General features: G+C 38.9%; 1 non-coding gene across 1 annotated transcript; it reads left to right on the forward strand.

Moving 5' to 3' along the window:
• The first annotated feature begins 1403 nt into the window (after positions 1 to 1403).
• LOC121208236 (small nucleolar RNA R71) lies at positions 1404 to 1510 on the forward strand. Its single transcript, XR_005903214.1, has one exon. It is a non-coding gene; the product is annotated as a small nucleolar RNA R71 (small nucleolar RNA).
• The last annotated feature ends 14218 nt before the right edge of the window (positions 1511 to 15728 follow it).

Consider the following 15728-nt stretch of genomic DNA (forward strand, 5'->3'; position numbering starts at 1 on the left):
GTTTTCCTAGAATTAAAGGAGTGTTGTTATCATCTTCTATGTCTAGAACAATAAAGTCAATGAGAAATATAAATTTATCGATTTTAACTAGTACATCTTCAATAATACCTCTAGGAAATCTTATAGTTTTATTTGCTAATTGAATGCTCATCCTAGTCTGTTTGGGTTTCCCGAGACCTAGCTGCTTAAACATTTTATAAGGCATGACGTTGATACTAGCCCCTAGATCAGCTAATGCATGATTAACATCTAAACTACAAATTAAGCAAGGAATAGTAAAGCTCCCTGGGTCTTTTAGTCTGTTGGGTAGTTTATTTTGGAGAATGGTCGAGCAAACTGCGTTCAGCTCCACATACGACGCCTCGTCCAACTTCCACTTATTTACTAAAAGCTCCTTTAAAAATTTCATTACGTTTGGCATCTGCGATAGAGCTTCAATAAACGGTAAGTTAATATGTAATTTTTTTAAGAGTTTAAGGAATTTACCAAATTGTTCATCTGAGCGGTCTTTCCTTGTCGCGTTGGGGTATGTCACACGAGGTTTATATTCGAAAGTCACTAGTTTGTTTGTATTTTGATCTACCTCACCTTGACCTTTGCTTACCATAGTTTCTTTCCTCGGTTCTGGTTAAGACTCAACGACTCCTTCGTTATCTTGAATATTAATTGCATTGTGTTGTTCCATTGGGTTAGCTTGGGTATTACTTGGCAGACTACCTTGTGGTCGTTCGGAGATTAGTTTGGAAAGCTGGCCTATTTGAGTTTCGAGCCCTTGGATCGACGTTTGTTGATTCTTAAGTGCTGTCTCGGTGTTCTGAAAATGGGTTTCTAACACTGATATGAACTTTGAGAGCATCTCTTCAAGGTTTGGCTTCTTTTCCTGTTGGTAGGGTGGTTATTGGTGGTCCGGAGGATGTTGAGGTCTTTGATTTCCTTGATAGCCCCATGAAAAATTAGGGTGATTCCTCCAACCTGCATTACAAGTGTTACTATATAGATTGTTTTGAGGTCGGGGAATATTACCCATGTAGTTTAATTGTTCGTTATCCATGTTGTGGCCATAAGGTTGGTATTTCGAATGGTTTGTTCCACCTCCACTTGCTTCGCACTACATTACTGGGTGAACCTGTGACGAATTAAGAAAACCTTCAATCTTTTTAGTTAAGAGTTCTACCTAATTATAGAGCATGGTGACTGAATCGACGTTATAAACACTGGCTATTTTCGTTGGCTTTGTCCTCATGACTTGCCACTGATAGTTATTCACTGACATCTCCTCTATAAACTTATAAGCATCTTCTGGTGTTTTATTGTTGATGGTTCCACCCACTGCTCCGTCAACCATTTGCCGAGTTGAAGGATTCAGACCATTGTGAAATGTTTGTACTTGGAGCCAAAGCGGTAACCCATGGTGAGGGCACTTTCTCAGAAGGTCCTTGTATCTTTCCCATGCATCGTAGAGTGTTTCTAAATCCATCTGCACAAAAGAAGAGATATCATTACGTAATTTAGCCGTTTTAGCATGCAGAAAATATTTTAGTAAAAAAATTTCGGTCATTTGTTCCCAAGTAGTAATTGACCCTCGTGGTAACGAGTTCAACCACTGTTTAGCTTTGTTCCTCAATGAAAAGGGAAACAACCAAAGACGTATGGCATCATCACAAACGTAATTAATTTTAAATGTATCGCATAGTTCTAAGAAGTTGGCTAAATGAGCGTTGGGATCCTTATCCTGCAAACCATCAAACTGAACAAATTGCTGTATCATTTGAATAGTGATAGGTTTTAATTCAAAAGTATTTGCAGCTACAACAGGTCTAACTAGGCTAGATTTAGTTCCTGCTAAAGAAGGTTTAGCATAATCATACATAGTGCATGGAGCAGGATTTTGATTAACCGCAATTGCACGAGGTAGCTGATTGCCTTGGTTTTCAGTCATCTCTTCGGTTGGGGGTTGAGTATCGTCTTCTTGCTCGTTCTCCGTGTATCTTAAGTTGTGCCTTATTTTTCGTTGGTTTTTACAAACTGTACGATCGATTTCTTCATCAAAAAGTAATGGTCCTGATAGGTTTCTTCTAGTCATAAACTATAAAAATCTGTCAAGAGAAAGAAAAAGTAAGTTAATAAATAATAAAATTAAATTAAATTGCAAGAAAAATAAATGGCTAAAGTAATAAAAATTAAGCATTCCTAATATTTCAGTTCCCCGACAATGGTGCCAAAAACTTGATCGCGTTATTTTGTGATAGGTTTTAAATATTTATAATTACTCGTTCTTGAGCTAACTATTATCGCGATGTAGGCAAGTGTACCTATCGTACAGTAGTATAGTTTTAGCAAGACCGAATTGTCGAACCCAAAGGAACTAAAAGTATTAGTAATGACTATCTTTTTATTTTCTAGCCTAAGAATAAAGAGGTTTTGTTTTAATTAACTAATTATCTAAACTAAGAACGCACAGAGAAAAGAATTGGGGAATTGATTTTGGGAAAAATTGATTGACTTAAGACAATACCTAAGGAAAAATCCACCTAGACTTTACTTGTTATTCTAGCTCCGAATCGGACGATTTATTCATTCAACTTGTTCCGTAGAGATCCCTAAGTTATGTTATTATCCCTATTCAAGACTAATAACGTCTAATCCCTAGATTGAATAACCGAGACTTTTCTCTAATTAACACTCTAGGGTGGCATTAACTCGATCTATGGATCCCCTTATTAGGTTTTTGTAATTTATAGCTCTAATCTATTCCACTAAAATTTTAGGGAAATAAGATTTGCTATCTTTAACCTGCTCCGCTGCAACTTCAGGGAGATAAGACTTGTTTTGATCTGCTCTACTGCAACTGCAGAGAGATAAGATCTGTAACTTATAGCTTCAATCTGTTCTACTGCAACTTCAGGGAAATAATATTTGCTATCTTTAACCTACTCCGCTGCAACATCAGGGAGATAAGACTTGTTTTGATTTGCTCTAATGCAAATTCAGAGAGATAAGATCTATAACTTATAGCTTCAATCTGTTCCACTGCAACTTCAGGGAAAAAAGATTTGCTATCTTCGGCCTGCTCCGCTGCAACTTCAGGGAGATAAGACTTGTTTTGATCTGCTCTACTGCAACTTCAGATAGATAAGATCTGTAATTTATAGCTTTAATCTGTTCCACTGCAACTTCAAGGAAATAAGATTTGCTATCTCTGGCCTGTTCCGCTGTAACTTCAGGGAGATAAGACTTGTTTTGATCTGCTTTACTGCAACTTCAGAAAGATAAGATCTGTAATTTATAGCTTCAATCTGTTCCACTGTAACTTTAGGGAAATAAGATTTACTATCTCTAGCCTGCTCCACTGCAGCTTCAGGGAGATAAGACTTGTTTTGATCCGCTCTACTACAACTTCAGAAAGATAGAATCATTTGTCTTCAGTCTGCTCCTCTGCAACTTCAGGGAGATAAGACTTGCGGTTTTGACCTGCTCCACTGTAACTTCATGGAGATAAGGTTAATGATTTCACCGATGTTGCTGCACTGTCCTTTATGGACATGATTTGTAGAATCGACTTCATGTACCTATGCTGATGCCGAATGATTAGGATGCTATGATCGAAATGAATCAAATGCTCCTAACTAAATGTGTATGACTGATGTTTGTATAAATGCAAAATGTCATGTTTAATTTGATATTACTCGTTATTTATCGAGGTTTTATCAATGATGTATTATTCAGTGTTTTTTTTAGGTTAGTTGGTATCCCTGGCAAAAAACCCGGAGAATAAACACAATTTGGGACTATTCTTTCCTACGTTTCCAACCTTTGAATTTGGGGTAGTTTTAACTATTTGGTCCCGTTTCAGGTCCTTGCACTATTTAGAAGTGTTTCAGAGTAATATGCAGAACTTCTTTTTTGAATATCATTAGTCCATTAATCATCATTTCAATGAAAAATGCTTGAAAAAGATTATCGCAATGGGCAAGATGGAATTTTATTGAAGGCAAACCTCGAAATGAATAAGATAATCACGACAGTAAATTTTGCTAAGATACAAAATGGATAGAATGAAAATAGGTGCCCCAGATATTGTAGCATGAGCTTCTCTGCACGGAACTTCTTGAGAACCTTTTGAACTTGATATGTGTTTAGGAGACCAAGAGTACTTTATTGATGCCTCAAGATGTCGCATCCCTCCTCCTTGTTAATTCAGAGAAGACAAGTCTACCACATGCCCTATGTTTGATCAAAATTTGAATTGCCCATTCCTGGGTTTTCAACTCAAAACCCTTTTGGTCTCAAAGAACCCTTTCGCAAGTTTTCGCCTTAGCCTCTCCTTTTTTTTTTACGTCTCAAAGTGCCCTTTGCGGGTTTTCGCCTTGTCCTCTCCCTCTTTAGGTGAAATACTTCTTGACGAAATCTGAATTCACAGGATTGGGCAAGTTTTTACCATCCATTTCGGCTAAGATCAATGCTCCTCCAAAAAAGGCTTTTTCACCATATAAGGTCCTTCCCAATTTGGCATCCATTTCCCTCTGAAATCTTTTTGTATGGGAAGGATCTTTTTCAAAACCTGATCCCCTTCGCGGAATTCTCTAGGGCGCACTTTCTTGTTATAAGCCCGCATCATTCGCTTTTGGTACATTTGACATGGTGAATAGCTTTAAACCTCTTTTCTTAAATTAAGTTTAGCTGATCGTACCGTGACTGGATCCATTCTGCTTCGTCTAACTTTCTTTCTAACAACACTTGTAGAGAAGGAATTTCAACCTCAATAGGTAGGACCGCCTCCATTCCATAAATCAAAGAGAAAGGTGTTGCCCTAGTGGAGGTTTTGACTGGCGTTCGGTAGGCGTAGAGGGCGAATGGTAATTTCTCATTCCAATCTTTATAAGTCTCAGTCATTTTTCCCACGATCTTCTTGATGTTCTTGTTGGCCACTTCCACCACACCATTCATTTTTGGGCGATATGGTGACGAGTTATGGTGTTTGATCTTGAATTGGCTACAGACCTCGGCTATCGTGCTGTTGTTCAAGTTCAACGCATTGTCTGATATGATCCTCTCAGGCATCCCATATCGACATATGATCTCTTTCTCTAAGAACTTGCTGACTGTCGATTTTGTGACGTTGGCGTAAGAAGTGGCCTCTATCCACTTGGTAAAGTAATCGATGACCACAAAGATGAATCGATGCCCGTTAGATACCTTTGGCGAGATTGGCCTTATGACATCCATGCTCCACATGGATAAAGGCCATGGAGAGGTGAAGGAGGCACATGAATCTTATCTTCATAAATTTGACATTTATAGCATTTCTTGGCGTAGTTGATGCAATCCCCCTCCATAGTGGACCAATAATATCCGAATCTCATAATTTTTCCGGCCATTATGAAACTGTTAGCGTGTGTTCCGCAAACACCCTCATGGACCTCTTCCAAGATTTGCTTAGCCTCGACAGCATCCATACATCTTAAGAGCACCTGATCCTTCCTTCTTTTATATAGGATCTCTCCGTCCAAGACATAGTCACTGGCTAGCCTTCTCAATGTCCTTTTATTATTTTCTGTCTCTTGGTCTGAGTATTCACGATTCCTCACATATCGCAATATATCCTGATACCAAGGGTGATCGTCCTTTTCTTCTTCTTCTTTGATGTTGTAACAATGAGCCGGAGTCTCAAAGATGCTCATTTGGATAAGCTTCATATCCTCCTGCTTGTTTACTTTGATCATTGAAGCTAAAGTTGCCAAGGCATCAGCCATTTGGTTTTCATCTCGTGGGAGGTAATAGAAAGTGATATCATCAAACTCCTCAATTAACTTCAGAACCAGCCTTCGGTAATTGATCAACTTGAGGTCTCTTGTCTCCCATTCACCCCCCAGTTGATAAATCACTAATGTGGAATCCTTGTATAAATCTAATACCTTGATCTTGTGTTCGATGTCTGTACGGATACCCATGATGCATACTTCGTATTCGGCCATATTATTTGTGCAATCAAAATTCAATTTACTGGTGAAAGATAATGATCTCTGTTTGAGGATAATAAGACTGCCCCGATTCTGTTACCCATAACATTTGAGGCTCCATCAAAATTCAGTCTCCAAGGATGATCTTCTTGAGAGTCTTCTTCCGTGGTTGCAACATACATTAGATCCTCATTCGGGAAATCAAAGCTCAAAGGCTCATAATCTTTTAGAGCCCTGCTGGCCAAAAACTCTGCTATTGGACTTCCTTTTATGGAATTCTGGTTCATGTAGACTATGTCGAACTCCGAAAGCAAAACTTGCCAACAAGCCATTCTTCCGTTCAAATCATTTGACTCCATCATGTACTTCAGATGGTCTAGTTTTGAGATGAGCCAAGTCGTGTGGTATAGCATACTGTCTCAGTCTTCGGGTTGTCCAAATTAAAGCACAACACAATTTCTCAATCGACGAGTATCTTGTCTCACATTCAGTGAATTTCTTACTGAGATAGTATATCACTTTTTCTTTTCTTCCTGACTCATCGTGTTGGCCTAACACACACCCCATGGAGTTTTCGAACACTAACAAATACAGTATCAGTGGATGGGCAAGGTGGCATCACCACTGGGGCATTGGACAGGTAATGCTTGACCTTATCAAAAGTTTTCTGGCACTCCTCATCCCATACACCTAGGATGTGTTTCCTAAGGAGACGAAATATTGGGTCACATTTCTCTATTAGTTGTGAAACGAACCGGGCGATGTAATTTAGTCTTCCTAGGAATCCTCGAACTTCTTTTTGAGTGCGTGGCGGAGGTAATTCTTGTATGGCCTTGACTTTATCTGGGTCAATTTCAATCCCCTTTTCACTGACTACGAATCCTAACAACTTTCCTGACCTGGCGCCGAAGGTTCATTTTGCGGGATTGAGCTTTAGTTGAAACTTTCTTAATCTTAAGAACAGTTTCCTTAAGACTTGTATGTGCTCATTTTCTGTTCTGGATTTCACAATCATATCATCGACGTAAACTTCGACCTCCTTGTGCGTCATATCATGGAACAGGGTTACCATGGCTCTCTGATATGTTGCTCCTGTGTTTTTCAGTCCGAATGGCATCCCCTTACAACAAAACATTCCCCACATGGTCACGAATGTGGTCTTTTCCATATCTTCAGGATGCATCTTTATCTGGTTGTATCCCGAAAAGCCATCCATAAAAGAGAAAAGTGAGTAACTTGCTGTGTTATCCACTAATGTATCAATGTGAGGTAATAGGAAATTATCTTTTGGGCTGGCTTTGTTTAAATCCTGATAGTCCACACACATTCGTACTTTCCTATCTTTCTTCTTGGCTGCCCATTCTGAGTACTTAACCACTTTTAAGAAGTCGGCATCGAATTGTTTCTTGACCTCTTTTTTTTATCTTTAACAGAACATCGAGTCTCATCCTTCAGAGTTTCTGTTGAACTGGCTTGCACTCTTCCTTTATGGGGAGCCCATGTACCACAATATCGGTATTCAAACCGGGCATGTCTTGATATGACCATGCGAAGACTTTTTTTGAATTCTTGTAGTAGCTCAATGAGGTCTCGCTTTGTCTCCGCGACGATACAGGCTCCAATTTTCACCTCTTTTCCCTCTCCTATACTCGCAATTTCCACTAACTCCTTGTGAGGTAGGATTTGTTTCTCATCTTGTTCTACCATCTTTAACAAATCGGGGGATTGGTTACAGTTTCGGTCATCTTTAAAATCTTGAGAATCCTCTGTACACATATCTTGCTCAAAAGGAGACTTTGAGTCAGTAGCAGCGTTACTCATATCATTGATATCTGGAGACCTTTTATAAGGATGAAGAGAAGTCCAAAAAATAAAAGAATCTAAGAATATTTATTGGTGGTATGATTATGAATGAAATAGAAAGAATAAAAGAATATTTGCTTAAGATGATACGCAAAGATGCATTTTTTATTGAAATAACGATATTGGATAAGAGCCTATTTCACAAAAGGATCGTTATTGCCCCTAGGCTTAAAGCAATAAGCTTGTTTTGGACATTACTATGAATTATATTTAAAAGTTATAGGGATCTCTTCCGCAGTACAATTGTTCAAAATGCTCCCAGGCACGTATGGGCAAATGCCTAATTATCCTCTTTTCTTATTTCTTCCTCAGATACGATGTTAATGCTCAAATTTTCCAACATTTCTTCGGTGGACCCCTTTCTTGTCGATCTTCCTTCAGAGTAAATAATCCCCCCGACACAAATGTTCTGTAAATATGAGGAAAGGTTATTGGCTCCCATTTGACATATTCCCCGCTTAAACGCGTTCTTCTCATTTCTTGCTTCTTCTCTTGCTCCTTTTTCTTTTGCTTCGTATTTGGCTTGAATCCTAAGCCAAAATGGTGTCGTTTGTCCATGAGCATGGGTGCCTCTATTCTTCCTTGTAGATTTCTTCCAAGCCCCTTCCCGAGCAAAGCTCCTTTCCCAACCATCAATTGTGGGCCATCTTTGTAGTTTTGGAAATTTTTGGGCATCGGGACCTTATCTCCTTTGATAATGAAAGTCACATTTACAAATTCTAATGACCGAAAAGAACATTCTATGGCTTCATCATCTGTTCCCACATATGGTGCATTGCTGGTAACGGATGCAATGATATCCTCTTCTGCTTTTATGGTCACCAATCGGCTTTCCGTTATAAATTTGAGCTTTTGATGTAACAATGACGGTACTGTCCCCGCCGAGTGAACCCATGGCCTTCCCAATAAGTAGTTGTAAGAGGGTTTGATGTCCATCACCAAGAAATCTACCTCGTACGTGCTTGGACCGATTAAAAGGGGTATTTCAATCCTCTCCATTACTTTTCTTTCGGTGCCATCAAACACCCTAACTACATTTTGGCATGTCTTCATATGGGAACTATCCACTGGCAACCTATTCAGTGTAGATATGGGTAGGACGTTTAATGCCGATCCATTATCGATCAATACCCCTGGTAATGTGTACCCTTTACAACGGGTGGTGATGTGCAAGGCCTTTGTGGATCCCATACCTCTCGGTGGTATTTCGTCATCATTAAAGAAGATAAAATTGTCAGCACTGATGTTGTTGACTAGACGATCAAGTTTGTTGACTGAGATATCATCCGCAACATTATTTCATTTAACACTTTCATTAATGTGCTCCGATGTGTTTCCGAGCTCAAAAGTAAGGCTAGCACTGAAATACGAGCCGGATGCTTATGTAGCTGTTCTACAACACTGTATTTGCTGTGCTTTAAGAATTTCAAGAATTCTCTAGCCTCTTTTTCAGTCACTGGCTCGTTAATTGGTGATTCAATCCTGACCATCTTCTCTTTCCTTTGCTCGACCGTCGGGGCCTTTTCTTTGACAATTTCAGTTCTTATACCCGCAGGATCATAATGTCTCCCACTGCGTGTATAGAAACCTACTTTTTGGCTCTCCCCTGAAGCACTAGTTGGATTTTCCTCCTTCGAGATTGTCACGCTGCAGTCATAGTTCCAGGGAAACCTTTTACTATCCTTGTAGGGAAATGATACGGGTTTCTAAATTACGACTCTCGGTGCCATTTGTACTCCTGCTTCATTGTTCCTAGGTCGCGAGATGATCACCACAGTATGATTAACTCTTTAGACCCCTTCTGTTGTTCTCTTTTCTGAGGCGTAAACCTCTCCTTCCTCTGATCCTCTGATTTCTTCATAAAATTCCATCTCCTTATTGTCCATCAGAGTTTGCACTATGGACCTAAACTCATTGCACTCTTGGATGTCATGGCCTTTATCGGCATGAAACTCACAGTATCTTCTCGCTTCTTTGGGCCTTTCCCTTGAATGCTATATGACTAAACCTGCTTCCACTATCCTCTTCCAAACCCATTTCAACGGGGTTTTTACCTCTGATACATCCATCTTGGTTTTCCTCCCTCCATTTTCAATTATCACATTTACCCCTTTGTCTGAATGACTAGGTAGCGAATTCCCTGCCACATTAGGTCTTGTGGATCATCGAACTTCACAATGCCCATGTCTATGAGTCTTTCAACTATCTTTTTGAAGGCAGTGCAGTACTCAATCATGTGTCCCGGGATTCTTGCATGGTATTCGCATTGAGCGTTTGTGTCATACCACTTAGGGAATGGAGGTTGCAGGGGTTTCAAGCAGTAAGGTGACACCACATGAGCATCGAATAAGCTCTGATACAATTCCTTGTATGACATCGGGATAGGTGTAAACTGGAGCCTCTCTGTATTTGGCTTTGGGTTGGACTCTTGTCTTGGGGAGCTTTGATGGCTAGTAGTCACCGCCCTCGGCTGGCTTACGGTGACTGGCTTGGAATAACTCTTATTGTACACGCTCGTATTGTTCACCTCGTTTTCTTTCCTTCTCGGAGCTGATTTCTTGGCATTTTCCCCTGCTTCGATCTTCCCGCATCTTATCACATTTTCTATCATCTCCCCAAACATTACTATATTTGAGAAGCTCTTAGTAGCGCTTCCCAGCATGTGGTTGATTCAGAGTATTGATAAAGAGCATGGTCATTTCTTTCTCTAGAAGAGGTGGTTGGACTTGCGTCGCCACCTCTCTCCATCTTTGGACGTACTGCCTGAAGCTTTCATTTTGTTTCTTCTCCATGTTTTGCAACGTGATTTGATTGGGTGCTATGTCTGTCACGTGGCCATATTGCTTCATGAAAGCTTGTGCCAAGTCTTTCTATGAATGGATTTGAGTACGGCTTAGTTGGTTGTACCATTTGGCCGTAGATCCAACCAAACTGTCTTGGAAGCAATGGATCAATAGTTGATCATTGTGAATGTATCATGCTATCCTTCGACAAAACATGGTGATGTGAGCTTCTGGACAACTAGTTCCATTGTATTTTTAGAAATCTGGGGTTTTGAACTTAGGAGGGAGCACTAATTTTGGGACCAAACTTAAGTCTTTGGCGTCTATTCCGCAATGGTAATCAGCATTCTCCATTGCTTTGAGTTTTTCTTCCAACCATCTGTATTGATCATCCAATTGTTTTGGAGGTTCCACCCTTGTTTTCTCCATCTCTGCTATATTATCGAGATCAGGAACAAGGGGATTGGTTGGGTTATCTCCAGGATTAGAACTCGAGCCTGTTTGATAATTCATCGGCGCTGAAGTATCAGTTTAATGCTGCTGAGGCCTGTTAGTAAAGGGTACCCCTCGTGGGTACACTTCTGGTGATGTTTGGACATTGATTGGAGTAAAGCCCGGGGGTAGATAGGATCCTCATTTTCATTCGCAGTACTCTTCCCTTTTTCACGTTCTCTGACCAGTAACTGGGCCAATTGGCTTAACATATTATTTTGGGACTCTTGCATTTGTTCTTTCATATCTTGTTGTATTTTAACTAACTACTCTTGCTTCTGCGCTTGGAATTGCTCTTGCATATCTTTTTGCATTTTTTCTAGTCTTTGTAGTCTCTGATCCATTACTTTAGTTTTGTGACGGGTATTGTAGCAGTATTCGATTGGTTGACTCTTGTTGGTTTCCAGGTTAACTGAAATAATTTGATTTAATTAGGGTCTTTTCATGAAATTTAATGCATCTGACGAAATGTAATGCAAATGAATGAAATGAATGCAAAAAGAGGTGTTGATTTTGATTCAATTTCATTAGAACAACTTTACTAGAAGAAAATTTTCTTTACATAGAGCGGATGATTACATATACGACTTTGCCCTAATACCCAAAGCCTTAACTTTCCTAAGAAGCCAAGCTAAGTTTCGGCCTCGTTCTGATTCTGACTTGTACTTTAAGCTTAATACATCAGCCAGAACTGCCAAGGTTTGCAAATGATCGGTTACCTCTCGAACTTGAGCCACAGTTTCGCCCATGACATAATCTCTATCTTTGATTTGATCTTGAGAGCGGTGAAGTTGTTCTTTGCAATATTCATTGTTTGCCTTAAGGAATTCCACTAGACTTTTGCTGTCTTGTAGTATCGTCTCGAGTTCCTCTATTTTCCCTTTCAACTCCTCGATCTTGGTTAAACTGGTCTTCAACTCAATTACGGAATTATGGCTACGATGCAGATGTAGTGACTTTTCCAATTCGGCTATCCGAGCTTGTAACTTCTCTTTTTCGCTTTAGCTTTCCAGCAAACTATTTTTCAAAATGTCCTCCCGCATTCGAACGTCTTGAAACTTCTTCTCCCAATGATCGGCTTTAGTCTTTTCTTTTTCAATTTCTTGACGCCATTGCTCCGACGTTTTACCCAAACCGACAGTTCTTATCGACATACGCAGCTTCTTATAATCAGTCTTCAGACTATCTAAGTCCTGTCCAGCTTTTCTTTTCCCTTTCCTTAGCCTCTTGGCCTCTAGCTTATGGATGTCGATGTCTAATCCTAACTGCATCTTTTCCTCCTCTAATTGCTCTATCTTCTTTCCCAATTTCGAGCTCATTTTCTCAAAATCTTGCTTGATGATCTCTAACTCGGACGGGACTAGTTGTAAATGCTCTTCTATCGGTCGAGTATTCCCTTTATTCATCCTAAGGATGTTGTCGTTGACTCTCCTACCCTACCACCTTTCATATTCGGGGGTCATCATCGGGCCAGCGGTGAATCCTTTCATTCTTCGGGTTTGGTTCCAAGCATCTAATATCTTACAAACCTTCTTCTTATAATTGCTGTCCTTATAAGAGAACTTACATTGAGCTAACCCTTGTGTCACCGGTATAAACAGCCTCGATCGATGCTGCCTTAACACAAATAGTGGAGCGTATCCAACAGCTCCCCATATTCCAGCTAGAGGGACCCAGCCAAAATCACCGCACCGATATAAGATTTTGTCAGGGATCAACCATGGAGCCCTCCATTCAATATCTTCGCCTTGCAAACTCTGGAGAATAGCTATCCATTTTTCTTCTAAGAATTCATCCTGCCTCAGTGTAGCCACTAATTCTCTTAATGGGAAATAGTCTTTGGAGAAAATTCGGTAGGAGACTTTTTCTACTTTCCAAAAGTGGCTGTGGAACCAAGTCAACAATGACTGCGCACATCCTACGAACCTTCCTTCGCCCGTCCTTCGACATGCGTTCAAGGATCTGAAGGTTTTTGCTAGGATCGCCGGGACGGGTGTGGTCCCTTTATCAAGTCGATCAAATAAATCTGAGACGGCCTCATCTACATGTCCTAATGCTTTGGGAAATATGATCAAACCGTAGAGACTCAAGGCGAAAACGTCAACCCTCTTCTTCATATCCGGGTGTGCCAGGATCAAGTCCATCAAATTCTTCCAATGAGTACACTTACTATCCCCTTTCTCCTTGATCCGGGCTGCAACCCCTTATTCTTTCATCCCCATGATATTCATCAATTTCTTCAAAAAAGGCAGGACGTTAACAGGTCTTGAATAGGCCCTGTCAGCTTGAATCTTCGGGCAATTAAGTAAAGCCATGTATTCCTCCACAGTAGGTACCAAATCAACTCTCCGAAAAGTGAAGTAGCTGTAGGTGGGGTTCCAAAATTGGGCAAGAGCTCGGAATAAGCGTTTTTTCTATTTTCACCTCGAGTAAATAGTGCAAGTCTCTAAAATTATGATAAAATAATTGCTTGATCTCGTTGTTCCAACCGTTCCATATCTCTTTTAATTCTTACAGGTCATTCTGGGTCATACTGATGCGAGTAAAATCCCATAATTCTGACTCATATCCCTCAGTCAAACTATCACCTTTCTCTTGCTGTGCCTTTTCGGACCATATTCGGACGATCGCATTTTCTTCCACTCTATCAATAAATCCTTTTTCCATGCTAAGCTTTTCTATCTAGTAACTGAAACATGAATCAACACCTTTTTATAATGTAATGCCATGCAATAACAGGAAAACACAACAAGTCAGTATTATATAAAAACATAATAGAACTCAAAGTAAGTAGGAAATAATTAAGCACCTGTTCGGGTAACCGCTAGGGTTTGGTGTAATTCTACCTAAGACAGGTTCCTATAGCTCGCTATATGCGGTTTGGTTCTAAAGTAAAGGTTCCTGAACCAACAGATTCCTCAATCCTCACCCATTATAGGCTCATATAGATCGAGTTCAGTTCAGGGGAATACATTTCCCTACGGCTGCACGGAGATGAAAATCTCACGAAGACATAGGTACGGATGTATCCCGAAAGCGATCCACTATCCTACACGGAGGTGAAGACCTCACGAAGGAATAATTTCTCACTCCCACTTAAGAGGTATGACCACAACGGTCATACAATGCAATGTGTGAGGATACATGCATAAAAAAAACTTGAAGCAATAAATAAAATAGGAATGAAATGATGAAAACCGTAAGAAAAACGGATGAAATGCAATGAAGGGATTGTAAGTTTAAAATGAATCTTCAATTTTCGAAAAAGGATAAAGATTAATCAATTTATGGCTCGACTCTCTAGTGTTTCCCTAGCAGAGTTGCCAAGCTATCGAAACCATTTTTGAAAACAACGGGGTCAACTTGATTATGGAAATGAAAACGAATAAAAAAGGGAGTCGCCACCAATCTTTTTGACGAGGTGTGATCGAATCACCTAGAAATTTGGTTGTTTTAATAAAATATTTCAATTTACTAAAACAACGATTTTGTTCTACGATATTTGAGAAAACGGGTTCGGGATTCGGTTACGTACGAGGAAGGATTAGCACCCTGTAACACCCAAAATTGGTACCTAGTTGATTAATTAGTGTCTTAGTATTGAAAATCGAAAAGATTTTGAAAGAAATTTTAAGATATGATCCCTTTTCATGAATACTAATTATAAAACGCTTGGATTATGTTGAAACGAGCATCAAAGACTCACTCGTCCCGAGATAGTAAGGTATCACATCAGTAAGTTAGGACGCGACGTTTAAATCTCCGAGAGCAAGTTTGCCTTTAATCTTTATCGAAAATTTATGTATTTTGAAATCTAAAAGGATATTTAGCTTTTTAGGTTCAACAAGAAAATCAAAATCCAGTAAGTTAGGGTACGATTTCTTGAATTCCCGAAACGCGAAATATTGCCTTACTTTGAATAAAACGAATGCAACATTTAGCAATGTGCGTTTATTTTGTTTGGAATAAAACAGTCCATATTTGGATTCACATTTGGGTTAATGATTTAAATGGAATGAAATAAAGAGAATATAGAGCACGAAGTAATAACATGAATTACATGCTAGGTTAATGAATGTCAACAACATGGATATATTAACAAATAATTTCTAGGGCACATAATGGGCATGTTCACAAAATACACCATTTCAGGAGATCAACATTATTAATCACAAAAGAATGAAATGAAGTAATAAATGAAAAATTTTGAAGCTAATAAAACGGTTTGAAATAAATAACAAATGAAATGATTATGAATAAAGAATATAAAAAAGGGGTTTCAAATGAATGATGTATAAAACTTAAAATAAATAATAAAAAGAGCCGTAAAATACACAACATATAAAAATTTCTAAAATGAATCATATAAAATAGTTTAAGTTAAATACTATGGATAAAAATTTTAAAAGGGTAACATATGAAGTAATCTAAAATAAAGAGTATATAAAAACATTTTAAAATTATGATATATAGGAAGTTTAGGATAGATAATAATAAAGATGAATTTAAACGGTTAACATAAAACATATAAAGATTTAAAACTAGGTAATATATAAAAATAATTTAAGATGAAATATATATATAATATCAAAATATAATAGTTTAAAAATAATATATATAAAATTTAAAA

The sequence above is a fragment of the Gossypium hirsutum genome, chromosome A01 (genome assembly GCF_007990345.1).
Source record: "Gossypium hirsutum isolate 1008001.06 chromosome A01, Gossypium_hirsutum_v2.1, whole genome shotgun sequence".
Lineage (NCBI taxonomy): Eukaryota > Viridiplantae > Streptophyta > Magnoliopsida > Malvales > Malvaceae > Gossypium > Gossypium hirsutum.